The sequence below is a fragment of the Aethalodelphis obliquidens genome, unplaced genomic scaffold (genome assembly GCF_003676395.1).
Source record: "Aethalodelphis obliquidens isolate GAN/ISIS:26980383/991018 unplaced genomic scaffold, ASM367639v1 scaffold42, whole genome shotgun sequence".
NCBI lineage: Eukaryota > Metazoa > Chordata > Mammalia > Artiodactyla > Delphinidae > Aethalodelphis > Aethalodelphis obliquidens.
In genome coordinates this window covers 17,034,922-17,049,559 of record NW_020837986.1, presented here as the reverse complement: position 1 = coordinate 17,049,559, position 14,638 = coordinate 17,034,922, and the positions used below count along the sequence as shown (strand labels likewise).

The window sequence follows — 14,638 nt, the reverse complement described above, 5'->3', positions numbered from 1 at the left end:
GGGTCTCCTGCAGAGGCGGGCGGTGGCTGTGGCTCACTCTGGGGACAACGACCCTGGCAGCAGAAGTTCTGGGAGGTACTCCTTGGCATGAGCCCTCCCAGAGTCTGCCATTAACCCCACCAAAGACATGGGTAGCCTCCAGTGCTAGGTCGCCTCAGGCCAAACAACCAACAGGGAGGGAACCCAGCCCCATCCATCAGCAAACAAGCGCATTAAAGTTTTACTGAGCTCTGCCCATCAGAGCAACACCCAGCTCTACCCACCACCAGTCCCTCCAACCAGGAAGCTTGCACAAGCCTCTTAGATAGCCTCATCCACCAGAGGGCAGATAGCAGAAGCAAGAACTACAATTCTACAGCCTGGGGAAGGACAACCACATTCACAGAAAAACAGACAAAATGAAAAGGCAGAGGACTTTGTACCAGATGAAGGAACAAGATAAAACCCCAGAAAAATAACTAAATGAAGTGGAGATAGGCAACCTTCCAGAAAAAGAATTCGGAATAATGATAGTGAAGATGATCCAGGACCTCGGAAAAAGAATGGAGGCAAAGATTGAGAAGATGCAAGAAATGTTTAACAAAGACCTAGAAGAATTAAAGAACAAACAGAGATGAACAACACAATAACTGCAATGAAAAATACACTAGAAGGAATCAGTAACAGAATAACTGAGGCAGAAGAATGGATAAGTGACCTAGAAGACAAAATGGTAGAATTCACTGCCATGGAACAGAATAAAGAAAAAAGAATGAAAAGAAATGAAGACAGCCTAAGAGAACTCTGGGACAACATTAAACGCAACAACATTCTCATTATAGGGGTCCCAGAAGGAGAAGAGAGAGAGAAAGGACCTAAGAAGATATTTGAATAGATTATAGTCAAAAACTTCCCTAACATGGGGGGGAAATAGCCACCCAAGTCCAGGAAGTGCAGAGAGTACCGGGCAGGAGAAACCCAAGGAGAAACACACCGAGACACATAGTAATCAAATTGACAAAAATTAAAGACACAGAAATTATTGAAAGCAACAAAGGAAAAATGACAAAAACTTCCCTAACATGGGAGAGGAAATAACCACCCAAGTCCAGGAAGCGCAGAGAGTTCCAGCAAGGATAAACCCAAGGAGAAACATGCCGAGACACATAGTAATCAAATTGACAAAAATTAAAGACAGAGAAATTATTGAAAGCAACAAGGGAAAAACGACAAATAACATACAAGGGAACTCTCACAAGGTTAACAGCTGATTTCTCAGTGGAAACTCTACAAGCCAGAAGGGAGTGGCACAATATATTTAAAGTGATGAAAGGGAAGAACCTACAACCTAGATTACTCTACCCAGCAAGGATCTCATTCAGATTCAATGGAGAAGTCAAAAGCTTTACAGACAAGCAAAAGCTAAGAGAATTCAGCACCACCAATCCGGCTCTACAACAAATGCTAAAGGAACTTCTCTAAGTGGGAAAAACAAGAGAAGAAAAGGACCTACAAAAACAAACCCATAAAAATTAAGAAAATGGTAATAGGAACATACACATTGATAACTACCTTAAATGTAAATGGATTAAATACTCCAACCAAAAGACATAAACTGGCTGAATGGATACAAAAACAAGACCGGTATATATGCTGTCTACAAGAGACCCACTTGAGGACTTCCCTGGTGGCGCAGTGGTTGAGAGTCCGCCTGCCGATGCAGGGGACACAGGTTCGTGTCCCAGTCCAGGAAGATCCCACATGCCACGGAGCAGCTAGGCCTGTGACCCATGGCCACTGAGCCTGCACGTCTGGAGCCTGTGCTCCGCAACGGGAGAGACCACAACAGTGAGAGGCTCGTGTACTGCAAAAAAAAAAAAGAAAGCCGGAGTAGCAATTCTCATATCAGACAAAATAGACTTTAAATAAAGATTATTACAAGAGACAAAGAAGGATACCACATAATCATCAAGGGATCAATCCAAGAAGAAGATATAACAATTGTAATTATTTATGCACCCAACATAGGAACACCTCAATACATAAGGCAAATGCTAACACCTATAAAGAGGGAGTTGACAGTAACACAATAATAGTGGGGGACTTTAACACCTCACTTACACCAATGGACAGATCATCCAGACAGAAAATTAATAAGGAAACACAAGCTTTAAATGACATAATACACCAGATACATTTAATTGACATTTATAGGACATTCCATCCAAAAACAACAGATTACACTTTCTTCTCAAGTGCACATGGAACATTCTCCAGGATTGATCATGTTTTGGGTCACAAATCAAGCCTCGGTAAATTTTAAGAAAATTGAAATCATATCAAGCATCTTTTCCAACCACAATGCTATGAGATTAGAAATCAACAGGGAAAAAATAATAACACAAACGCATGGAGGCTAAAAAGTAAGTTACTAAATAACCAAAAGATCACTGAAGAAATCAAAGAGGAAATCAAAAAATACCTAGAGACAAATGACAACAAAAACACGACTATCCAAAACCTATATGATGCAGCAAAAGCAGTTCTAAGAGGGAAGTTTACAGCAATACAATCCTACCTCAAGAAACAAGAAAAATCTCAAATAAACAATCTAATCTTACACCCAAAGGAACTAGAAAAAGAACAAACAAAATCCAAAGTTAGTAGAAGGAAAGAAATCATAAAGATCAGAGCAGAAATAAATGAAATAGAAACAAAGAAAACAATAGCAAAGATCAATAAAATTAAAAGCTGGTTCTTTGAGAAGTTAAAATTGATAAACCTTTAGCCAGACTCATCAAGAAAAAGAGAGAACTCATATCAATACAATTAGAAATGAAAAAGGAGAAGTTACAGTGGACACCACAGAAATACAAAGCATCCTAAGAGACTACTACAAGCTACAAGCAACTCTATGCCAATAAAATGGACAACCTGGAAGAAATGGACAAATTCTTAGAAAGGTACAACCTTCCAAGACTAAACCAGGAAGAAATAGAAAATATGAACAGACCAATCACAAATAATGAAATTGAAACTGTGATTAAAATTTTCCAATGAACAAAAGTCCAGGACCAGATGGCTTCACAGGTGAATTCTATCAAACATTTAGAGAAGAGCTAACACCATTCTTCTTAAAGTCTTCCAAAAAATTGCAGAGGAAGGGACACCCAAACTCATTCTATGAGGCCAACATCACCCTGATACCAAAACCAGACAAAGATGCTCCAAAAAAAGAAAATTACAGACCAGTATCACTGATGAATCTAGATGCAAAAATCCTCAACAAAATACTAGCAAACAGAATCCAACAACACAGTAAAAGGATCATTCACTATGATCAAGTGGGATTTATCCCAGGAATGCAAGGATTCTTCTATATATGCAAATCAATTGATGTGATAAACCATATTAACAAATTGAAGGAGAAAAACCATATGATCATCTCAATAGATGCAGAAAAAGCTTTCGACAAAATTCAACACCCATTTATGATAAAAACTCTCCAGAAAGTGGGCATACAGGGAACTTACCTCAACATAATAAAGACCATATACGACAAACCCACAGCAAACATCATTCTCAATGGTGAAAAACTGAAAGCATTTCTGTAAGATCAGGAACAAGACAAGGATGTCCACTCTTGCCACTATTATTTAACATAGTTTTGGAAGTCCTAGCCATGGCAATCAGAGAAGAAAAAGAAATGAAAGGAATCCAAATTGGAAAAGAAGAAGTAAAACTGTCACTGCAGATGACATGATACTATACATAGAGAATCCTAAAAATGCCACCAGAAAACTACTAGAGCTAATCAATGAAATTGGTAAAGTTGCAGGATACAGAATTAACGCACAGAAATCTCTTGCATTCCTATACACTAACAACGAAAGATCAGAAAGAGAAATTAAGGAAACAATCCCATTCACAATTGCCCCAAAAAGGAATAGAATACCTAGGAGGTAAAAGACCTGTACTCGGAAAACTATAAGACACTGATGAAAGAGATCAAAGATGAGCTAAACAGATGGAGAGATATATCATGTTCTTGATTGGAAGAATCAATATTGTGAAAATGACTGTACTACCCAAAGCAATCTACAGATCAATGCAATCCCTATCAAATTACCAGTGGCATTTTTTACAGAACTAGGACAAAAAATCTTAAAATTTGTATGGAGGCACAAAAGACCCCAAATAGGCAATGCAGTCTTGAGGGAAAAAAACAGAGCTGGAGGAATCAGACTCCCTGGCTTCAGACTATACTACAAAGCTACAGTAATCAAGACAATATGGTACTGGCACAGAAACAGAAATATAGTTCAATGGAACAGAATAGAAAGCACCTATGGTCAACTAATCTATGACAAAGGCGGCAAGGACATAAAATGGAGAAAAAACAGTCTCTTCAATAAGTGGTGCTAGGAAAAGTGGACAGCTACATGTAAAAGAATGAAATTAGAACACTCCCTAACACCATACACAAAAATAAACTCAAAATGGAGTTTATTTTTTACATTTTTTGCATTTAAAGACCTAAATGTAAGGCCAGACACTATAAAACTCTTAGAGGAAAACATAGGCAGAACACTCTTTGACATAAATCACAGCAAGATCTTTTTTGATCCACCTCCTAACAGTAATGGAAATAAAAACAAAAAACAAATGGGACCTAATGAAACTTAAACTTTGCCAAGCAAAGGAAACTACAAACAAGACAAAAAGACAACCCTCAGAATGGGAGAAAATATTTGCAAACGAATCAACGGACAAAGGATTAATCTCCAAAATATGTGAACAGCTCATGCAGCTCAATATTAAAAAAAACCAAACAACCCAATCCAAAAATGGGCAGAAGACCTAAATAGACATGTCTCCAAAGAAGACATACAGATGGCCAAGAAGCACATGAAAAGCTGCTCAACATCACTAATTATTAGAGAAATGCAAATCAAAACTACAATGAGGTATCACCGCACACCAGTTAGAATGGGCATCATCAAAATCTACAAACAACAAATGCTGGAGAGGGTATGGATGAAAGGGAACCCTCTTGCACTGTTGGTGGGAATGTAAATTGTTACAGCCACTATGGAGAACAGTATGGAGGTTCCTTAAAGAACTAAAAATAGAATTACCATATGATCCAGCAATGCCACTACTGGGCATATACCTGGAGAAAACCATAATTCAAAAAGACACATGCACCCAATGTTTATTGCAGCACTATTTACAATAGCCAGGTCATGGAAGCAACCTAAATGCCCATCAACAGACAAATGGATAAAGAAGTTGTGTTACATATATACAATGGAATATTACTCAGCCATAAAAAGGAACGAAATTGGGTCATTTGTAGAGACATGGATGTATCTAAAGACTGTCATACAGAGTGAAGTAAGTCAGAAAGAGAAAAACAAATATCGTGTATTAACAGGTATATGTGGAACCTAGAAAAATGGTACAGAGGAACCGGTTTGCAGGGCAGAGATAGAGACACAGATGTAGAGAACAAACGTAGGGACACTAAGGGGGGAAAGTGGCTGGGGGGGATGGTGGTGGTGAGATAAATTGGGAGATTGGGATTGACATACATACACTAATATGTATAAAATAGATAACTAATAAGAAACTGCTGTATAAAAATATAAATAAAATTCAAAAAAATTTTAAAAACAAAATTGGGCAGGGAGTTCACTGGTGGTCCAGTGGTAAAGAATCCACCTTCCAATGCAGGGGATACGGGTTCGATTCCCTGGTCGGGGAACTAAGATCCCACATGCCACGGGGCAACTAAGCCTGCACACTTCAACTAGAAAGCCTGCTGTGCTGCAAACTACAGAGCCCACGTGCTCTTGAGCCTGCACACCACAATGAAGGGCCCGCATGCTGCAATAAAAGATCCTGCATGCCACAACTAAGACGCAACGCAGCCAACAGTGACTAAATAAATAAATAAAATATTTTTTAAAATGAAATAAAATTGGGCAAAGAATTCGGATATTTCAACAAAGATAATATGCAAATGGCCAGTATGCACATGAAAAGATGCTCAGTATCACTAATCATTAATGAAATGCAAATTAAAAACCACAGTGAGGTACCACTTCACATTGACTAGGATGGCTGAAATCAAAAAGATAAGTTTGGAGAGGATGTGGAGAAATTCAAACCCTCATACACTGCCTCTGAGATTGTAAAATTGTGCAGCCACTTTAGAAAACAGTCTGGCAGTTCCTCAAAAGGTTAAACATTGGGGCTTCCCTGGTGGCGCAGTGGTTGAGAGTCCGCCTGCCAATGCAGGGGACACGGGTTCGTGCCCCGGTCCGGGAGGATCCCACATGCCGCGGAGCGGCTGGGCCCGTGAGCCATGGCCGCTGAGCCTGCGCGTCCAGAGCCTGTGCTCTGCAACGGGAGAGGCCACAACAGTGAGAGGCCCGCGTACCGCAAAAAAAAAAAAAAAAAGGTTAAACATTAAGTTGCCATATGACCCAGCAACTTCACTCCTAGTTATATACCCAAGAGAAGTGAAAAAATATGTCCACACAAAAAGTTTCACATGAATGTTCATAGCAGCTGAGCATTATTATAACTGTATTATTTATAATAGCCAAAAAATGGAAACAATCCAAGTGTCCAGTCAACTGGTAAGTGAATAAAGAAAATACAGTTTATCCTTAAAATGGAATACTATTTGTCAATAAAAGGAAACAAAGTACTAATATAGGCTATAATGTGGATGAACACTGAAGACATTATGCTAAATGAAAGAAGCCAGACACAAAATACCATATATTGTGATTCCACGTACATAAAATGTCCAGAAAAGGCAAATCTTTAGAGACGAAGTGGATTAGTAGTTGCCTCGGGCTAGGGGTTGGAATAGGGAATGACAGCTAATGAGTACAGTTTCCTTTTGGGGATGATAAAAATGATCTGGAAGTGGATTATGGTGATGATTGCACAACTCAAAATTTACTAAAAATCATTGAATTACACTTAAAATAAGGTACACTGAAAATGAATTTTAGGTACATAAATTATATCTCAAAAAAGCTAATAGGAACAAAAAAGGGAATGGGAAGATACCAGAAACTGAAACTTCTAGATTATTGCAAGAAGGCTTCTGCAGAGCCTCAAGAACATGGCATTTGGGACAATATAACGCACTGAAATGTGGTTTTGGGGGGGGGGGGGTTGAATTTTATTTTTTATACAGCAGGTTCTTATTAGTTATCTATTTTATACATATTAGTGTATATATGTCAATCCCAATCTCCCAATTCATCACACCACCACCACCACCCCCGCTTTCCCCCCTTGGTGTCCATACGTTTCTTCTCTACATCTGTGTCTCTATTTCTGCCCTGCAAACCGGTTCATCCGTACCATTTTTCTAGATTCCACATTTATGCGTTAATATATGATATTTGTTTGAAATGTTTTTTGAGAGAAGTTTTCATTTGATCGTGTGTATACTTGGTAAGTTTATATTGTTACTTAATCTTTCATTTAATAAATGTATTCTCAGCACATCCTAGATGCTGGGAATGCCATAATGATCAAAACATCACAGATTCTGTCATCTCGGAGTTTCTGTTATATATTTGAGATGAAAAACACAATAAAATCATAATTAAAATTTTAATTACAACCTTTGATAATGAGGGGTGTTTTTTTTTGGATTGGCTAACCTGCATTAAAGGATTTTTCTTTTTTTTTTCTTTTTTTTATTTTTTTTTTGGCAACGTAGTTAAAGAAGGTCCTTTTTATTTTTGCAATGTCATTCCATACAAAAGCAATAGAAACACAACAGTTTTAACAAGAAGTTTACAATTGAATATTTGAACAGAAAATCTGTACACATTATCATTCACAACAATTTTACATGGTAAATTAACTGACTGTAAAAAAAAATGTTCTTTCTAAATCTTTCTGCTTTCTAAACTCTTGGAAACAGTATAGGTAGAAGGCCTACTTAGTGCTATTTACAAATAACAAATTAAGACTGTATAACTTACATAAACCCCATTAATTTACCAGCTCAATTTAATATCTCACTATTCAGTTCTCTGTATGAAGAAAAAAGCCAATCTTGACATATTAGCAAACAGCCCAAACCCTAACCCTTTCCATAAAGATATTAAAGGTATCTGATTATGAGGACACTGACACTGACACTTGTCAGGTTGACTTCAAGGATGCGGGAGATTAAGCAATTAAGATTGTTGCAAGATTGCTTCGAGTTCAATTTTCCTCGGAATTGGAATTTTAGTTCCATTTTACAGTTTAAAATATGCAGAATACACTCCCTCTACATAAAATTAACGTTTCTTAAGAAAATAAGGCAAGAACAACAATTCACCATGAGACTGTACACTATTAGAAACCTCCAGTTACAAACGCAGGATGCATGCTTGGCGGGCCACTTCCCACCTGGGGAGGCAGCGCTGCTCCCAGTGGCCTCCAGGTGGCGACAGTTAGCTCATGGCTGAGAAGTCTTTCAAGAGTTCAGTTAAACAGGCTTTAAAGTCAAACTCGTCCTCTGCCTGGCAGTCCACGTTTCTAACTTTCGTGGGTGTGCCACAGTACATGTCGAAGTTATCCTGAGAGCTCGTCTGGGACTCAGAGCTGCTCTCCGCGGATTCCATCTCCATCTCCCCGAGGTCAACAGGACGTATTTCTTGCAAATCACTTCCTTCTTCCGCTGGAGGATTCCAAAAATGCAGAGCCACCTTCCAGAGTTTGATCTGCTGGTCCCACGATCGTGGACTATACTTCTTGAATTTGTTGGGGGTTTTGGGATGAATGCCAGGCTGTTGAAGGTGCCTTGGGATTTTAATATAGCGATCGTAGGCGATGGTGTTCTTCCCATAGTCGATCTGCTTCTGTCTTCTCATCAGGACACTTTCATCGGTCTCCAAGTCAGCTGGCAATGCTGACATAGACTCCTTTGAATCCGAACTTCCTAATGATGATTTTCTCTCCCAAAGTCATTTATGAGGAGTTTCCTTTTATATCTTGAAATTTCGTTGTTAACTCTAGTCCTCATTTCATCTTCTTCGACTGCACTTGCCCAGTCTGAACATCTAGAATGGGGCTTAGGGCCTTTGGGAGTGGTAAAGCTATCAGGTCTGCGGTCGCCCGGCAGCCTCGGGGGGGCCCTAGGCGTCCTCGGACTTCCAGTGCCTCCCCTTGGTCGTGTGCTTGCGTCCCAGGCTCCATCTCGTGGCGGGTGGCTGGCTGTCGTCGCCGTCGCAGCGGCTTCCGCACCCGGGGGACTTCGCAGCCGTCAGGCCATGGCGACGCGGCGGGCGGGGTCGTGGGGTCCTGGGGTCCGGCGGTGGCGGTGGCAGCAGCGGAGACCTCCTCTCCGCGCGACGCTGATGGACTCTGTTTGGTTGTTTCATCTTTGTTGGAGTATAATTGCTTCACAATGCTGTGTTAGTTTCTGCTTTATAACAAAGTAAATCAGCTATACGTATACATACATGCCCATATCTCCTTGCGTCACCCTCCCTATCCCACCCCTCTAGGTGGTCACAAACACCGAGTTGATCTCCCTGTGCTATGCGATTGCTTCCCACTACCTATCTGTTTTACATTTGGTAGTGTATATATGTCCATGCCACTCTCTCACTTCCCCCAGCTTACCCATCCCCCTCCCCGTGTCCTCAAATCCACTCTCTACATCTGCGTCTTTATTCCTATCCTGCCCCTAGGTTCCTCAGAACCTTTTTTCTTTTTAGATTGCATATATATGTATTAGCATACGGTATTTGTTTCTCTCTTTCTGACTTACTTCACTCTGTATGACAGACTCTAGGTCCATCCACCTCACTATAAATAACTCAATTTCGTTTTTTTATGGCTGAGTAATATTCCATTGTATATATGTGCCACATTTTCTTCATCCATTCATCTGTCAGTGGGCACTTAGGTGGCTTCCATGTACTGCCTATTGTAAATAGAGTTGCAATGAACATCGTGGTACCTGACTCCTTTTCAATTATGGTTTTCAGGGTATATGCCAGTAGTGGGATTGCTGGGTCGTATGGTAGTTCTATTTTTAGTTTTCTAAGGAACCTCCATACTGTTCTCCATAGTGGCTGTAACAATTTACATTCCCGCCAACAGTGCAAGAGGGTTCCCTTTTCTCCACACCCTCTCCAGCATTTATTGCTTGTAGATTTTTTGATGATGGCCATTCTCACTGGTGTGCGGTGATACCTCATTGTAGTTTTGATTTGCATTTCTCTAATGATTAGTGATGCTGAGCATCCTTTCATGTATTTGTTGGCAATCTGTATATCTTCTTTGGAGAAATGTCTATGTAGGTCTTCTGCCCATTTTTGGATTGGGTTGTTTGTTTTTTTAATATTGAGCTACATGAGCTGCTTGGAAATTTTGGAGATAAATCCTTTGCCAGTTGCTTCATTTGCAAATATTTTCTCCCATTCTGAGAGTTGTCTTTTCATCTTGTTTACGTTTTCCTTTGCTGTGGAAAAGCTTTTAAGTTTAATTAGGTCCCATTTGTTTATTTTTGTTTTTATTTCCATTTCTCTAGGAGGTGGGTCAGAAAGGATCTTGCTGTGATTTATGTCATAGAGTGTTCTGCCTGTGTTCTCCTCAAAGAGTTTGATAGTGTCTGACCTTACATTTAGGTCTTTAATCCATTCTGAGTTTATTTTTGTGTATGGTGTTAGGGAGTGTTCTAATTTCATTCTTTTACATATAGCTGTCCAATTTTCACAGCACCAATTATTGAAGAAGCTGTCTTTTCTCCATTGTATATTCTTGCCTCCTTTATCAAAAATAAGCTGACCATATGTGCATGGGTTTATCTCTGGGCTTTCTATCCTGTTCCATTGATCTATATTTCTGTTTTTGTGTCAGCACCATACTGTCTTGATTACTGTAGCTTTGTAGTATAGTCTGAAGTCTGGGAGCCTGATTCCTCCAGCTCCATTTTTCTTTCTCAAGATTGCTTTGGCTATTCTGGGTCTTTTGTGTTTTCATACAAATTGAAATTTTTTGTTCTAGTTCTGTGAAAAATGCCATTGGTGGTTAGTTGGATAGGGATTGCCTTGAATCTGTAGATTGCTTTGGGTAGTATAGTCATTTTCACAATGTTGATTCTTCTAGTCCAAGAACATGGTATATCTCTCAATCTGTATCATCTTTAATTTCTTTCATCAGTGTCTTATAGTTTTCTGCATACAGGTCTTTTTTCTCCTTCGGTAGGTTTATTCCTAGGTATTTTATTCTTTTTGTTGCAGTGGTAAATGGGATTGTTTCCTTAATTTCTCTTTCAGATTTTTCATCATTAGTGTATAGGAATGCAAGAGATTTCTGTGCATAATTTTGTATCCTGCTACTTTACCATATTCATTGATTAGCTCTTGTAGTTTTCTGGTAGCATCTTTAGGATTCTCTATGTCTACTATCATGTCATCTCCAAACAGTGACAGCTTTACGTCTTTTCTGATTTGTATTCCTTTTATTTCTTTTTCTTCTCTGATTGCCATGGCTAAAACTTCCAAACTATGTTGAATAATAGTGGTGAGAATGGACAACCTTGTCTTTTTCCTGATCTTAGAGGAAATGGTTTCCGTTTTTCACCATTGAGAATGATGTTGGCTGTGGGTTTGTCATATGGCCTTTATTATGTTCAGGTAAGTTCCCTCTATGCCTACTTTCTGGAGGGTTTTTATCATAAATGGGTGTTGAATTTTTTCGAAAGCTTTTTCTGCATCTATTGAGATGATCATATGGTTTTTATTCAATTTGTTAATATGGTGTATCACATTGATTGATTTGCGTATATTAAAGAATCCTTGCATCCTGGGATAAATCCCACTTGATCATGGTGTATGATCCTTTTAATGTGCTGTTGGATTCTGTTTCCTAGTATTTTGTTGAGGATTTTTGCATCTATGTTCATCAGTTATATTGGCCTGTAGTTTTCTTTCTGTGTAACATCTTTGTCTAGTTTTGGTATCAGGGTGATGGTGGCCTTGTAGAATGAGTTTGGAAGTGTTCCTCCCTCTGCTATATTTTGGAAGAGTTTGAGAAGGATAGGTGTTAGCTCTTTTCTAACTGTTTGTTAGAATTCATCTGTGAAGCCATCTGGTCCTGGGCTTTTGTTTGTTGGAAGATTTTTAATCACAGTCTCAATTTCAGTGCTTGTGATTGGTCTGTTTATATTTTCTATTTCTTCCTGGTTCAGTCTTGGAAGGTTATGCTTTTCTAAGAATTTGTCCATTTCTTCCAGGTTGTCCATTTTATTGGCATACAGTTGCTTGCAGTAATCTCTCCTTATCATTTGTATTTCTGCAGTGTCAGTTGTTACTTCTCCTTTTTCATTTCTAATTCTATTAGTTTGAGTCTTCTCCTTTTTTTTCTTGGTGAGTGTGGCTAATGGTTTATCAATTTCGTTTATCTTCTCAAAGGACCAGCTTTTAGTTTTATTGATCTTTGCTGTTGTTTCTTTCATTTCTTTTTAATTTATTTTTGATCTGATCTTTATGATTTATTTCCTTCTGCTAACTTTAGGGGTTTATTCTTCTTCGTTCTCTAATTGCTTTGGGTTTAAGATTAGGTTGTTTATTTGAGATGTTTCTTGTTTCTTGAGGTAGGATTGTATTGCTATAAACTTCGCTCTTAGAACTGCTTTTGCTGCATCCCATAGGTTTTGAGTCGTCGTGTCTCCATTGTCATTTGTTTCTAGGTATTTTTTGATTTCCTCTTTGATTTCTTCAGTGAGCTCTTGGTTATTTAGTAGTGTTGTTTAGCCTCCATGTGTTTGTATTTTTTACAGATTTTTTCCTGTAATTGATATCTAGTCTCATAGTGTTGTGGTCAGACAAGATACTTGATACGATTTCAATTTTATTAAATTTACCAAGGCTTGATTTGTGACCCAAGATATGATCTATCCTGGAGAATGTGTTACTGTCGATTTCCCCTTTTATGGCTGTTAGCATTTGCCTTATGTATTGAGGTGCTCCTGTGTTGGGTGCATAAATATTTACAATTGTTATATCTTCTTCTTGGACTGATCCCTTGATGATTATGTGGTGTCCTTTGTCTCTTGTAATAGTCTTTATTTTAAAGTCTATTTTGTCTGATATGAGAATTGCTACTCCACCTTTCTTTTGATTTCCATTTGAATGGAATAACTTTTTCCATCCCCTCACTTTCAGTGTGTATGTGTCCCTAGGTCTGAAGTGGGTCTCTTGTAGACAGCATATATACAGGTCTTGTTTTTGTATCCATTCAGCCAGTCTATGTCTTTTGGTTGGAGCATTTAATCCATTTACATTTAAGGTGTTATCGATATGTATGTTCCTATTACCATTTTAATTGTTTTGTGTTTGTTATTGTAGGTCTTTTCCTTTTCTTGAGTTTCCTGCCTAAAAAAGTTCCTTTACCATTTGTTTTAAAGCTGGCTTGGTGGTGCTGAATTCTCTTAGCTTTTGCTTGTCTATAGAGGTTTTAATTTCTCTGTCGAATCTGAATGAGATCCTTGCTGGGTAGAGTAATCTTGGTTGTAGGTTTTTCCCTTTCATCACTTTAAATATGTCCTGCCACTCCCTTCTGGCTTGCAGAGTTTGTGCTGCAAGATCACCTGTTAACCTTTTGGGGATTCCCTTGTATGTTATTTGTTGCTTTTCTTTTGCTGCTTTTAGTATTTTTTCTTTGTATTTAATTTTTGATAGTTCGATTAATATGTGTCGTGGCATGTTTCTCCTTGGATTTATCCTGTATGGGACTCTCTGCCCTTCCTGGACTTGATTGACTATTTCCTTTCCCATATTAGGGAAGTTTTCAACTATAATCTCTTCAAATATTTTCTCAGTCCCTTTCTTTTTCTCTTCTTCTTCTGGGACCCCTATAATTAGAATGTTGGTGTGTTTAATGTTGTCCCAGAGGTCTCTGAGACTATCCTCAATTCTTTTCATTCTTTTTTTTATTCTGCTCTGCAGTAGTTATTTCCACTATTTTATCTTCCAGGTCACTTATCCATTCTACTGCCTCAGGTATTCTGCTATTGATTCCTTCTACAAAATTTTTAATTTCATTTATTAGGTTGTTCATCATTGTTTGTTTGCTCTTTAGTTCCTCTAGGTCCTTATTAATCATTTCTTGTATTTTCTCCATTCTGTTTCCAAGATTTTGTATCATCTTTATTATCATTACTCTGAATTTTTTTTCAGGTAGACTGCCTACTTCCTTTTCATTTGTTTGGTCTGGTGGGTTTTTACCTTGCTCCTTCCACTGCTGTGTGTTTCTCTGTCTTCTCATTTTGCTTACCTTACTGTGTTTGGGGTCTCCTTTTCGCAGCGTGCATGTTCTTAGTTCCCGTTGTTTTTGGTGTCTGCCCCCAGTGGCTAAGGTTGTTTCAGTGGGTTGTGTAGGCTTTCTGATGGAGGAGACTGGTGCCTGTGTTCTGGTGGATAAGGCTGGATCTTGTCTTTCTGGTGGGCAGGACTGCGTCTGGTGGTGTGTTTTGGGGTGTCTGTGACTTTATTATGATTTTAGGCAGCCTCTCTGCTAATAGGTGGGGTTGTGTTCCTGTCTTGCTAGTTGTTTGGCATAGGGTGTCCATCACTGTAGCTTGCTGGTCGTTGAGTGGAGCTGGGTCTTAGCATTGAGA

General features: G+C 38.8%; 1 protein-coding gene and 1 pseudogene across 2 annotated transcripts in view; one reads left to right on the top strand and one right to left on the bottom strand.

Annotated features, from left to right (window-relative positions):
• RNF24 (ring finger protein 24) overlaps window positions 1-14,638 on the top strand; it is a 140,988-nt gene that overhangs the window by 69,032 nt on the left and 57,318 nt on the right. The window lies entirely within an intron of this gene.
• Window positions 7,731-9,416, bottom strand: LOC113605454 (histone RNA hairpin-binding protein pseudogene; annotated as a pseudogene).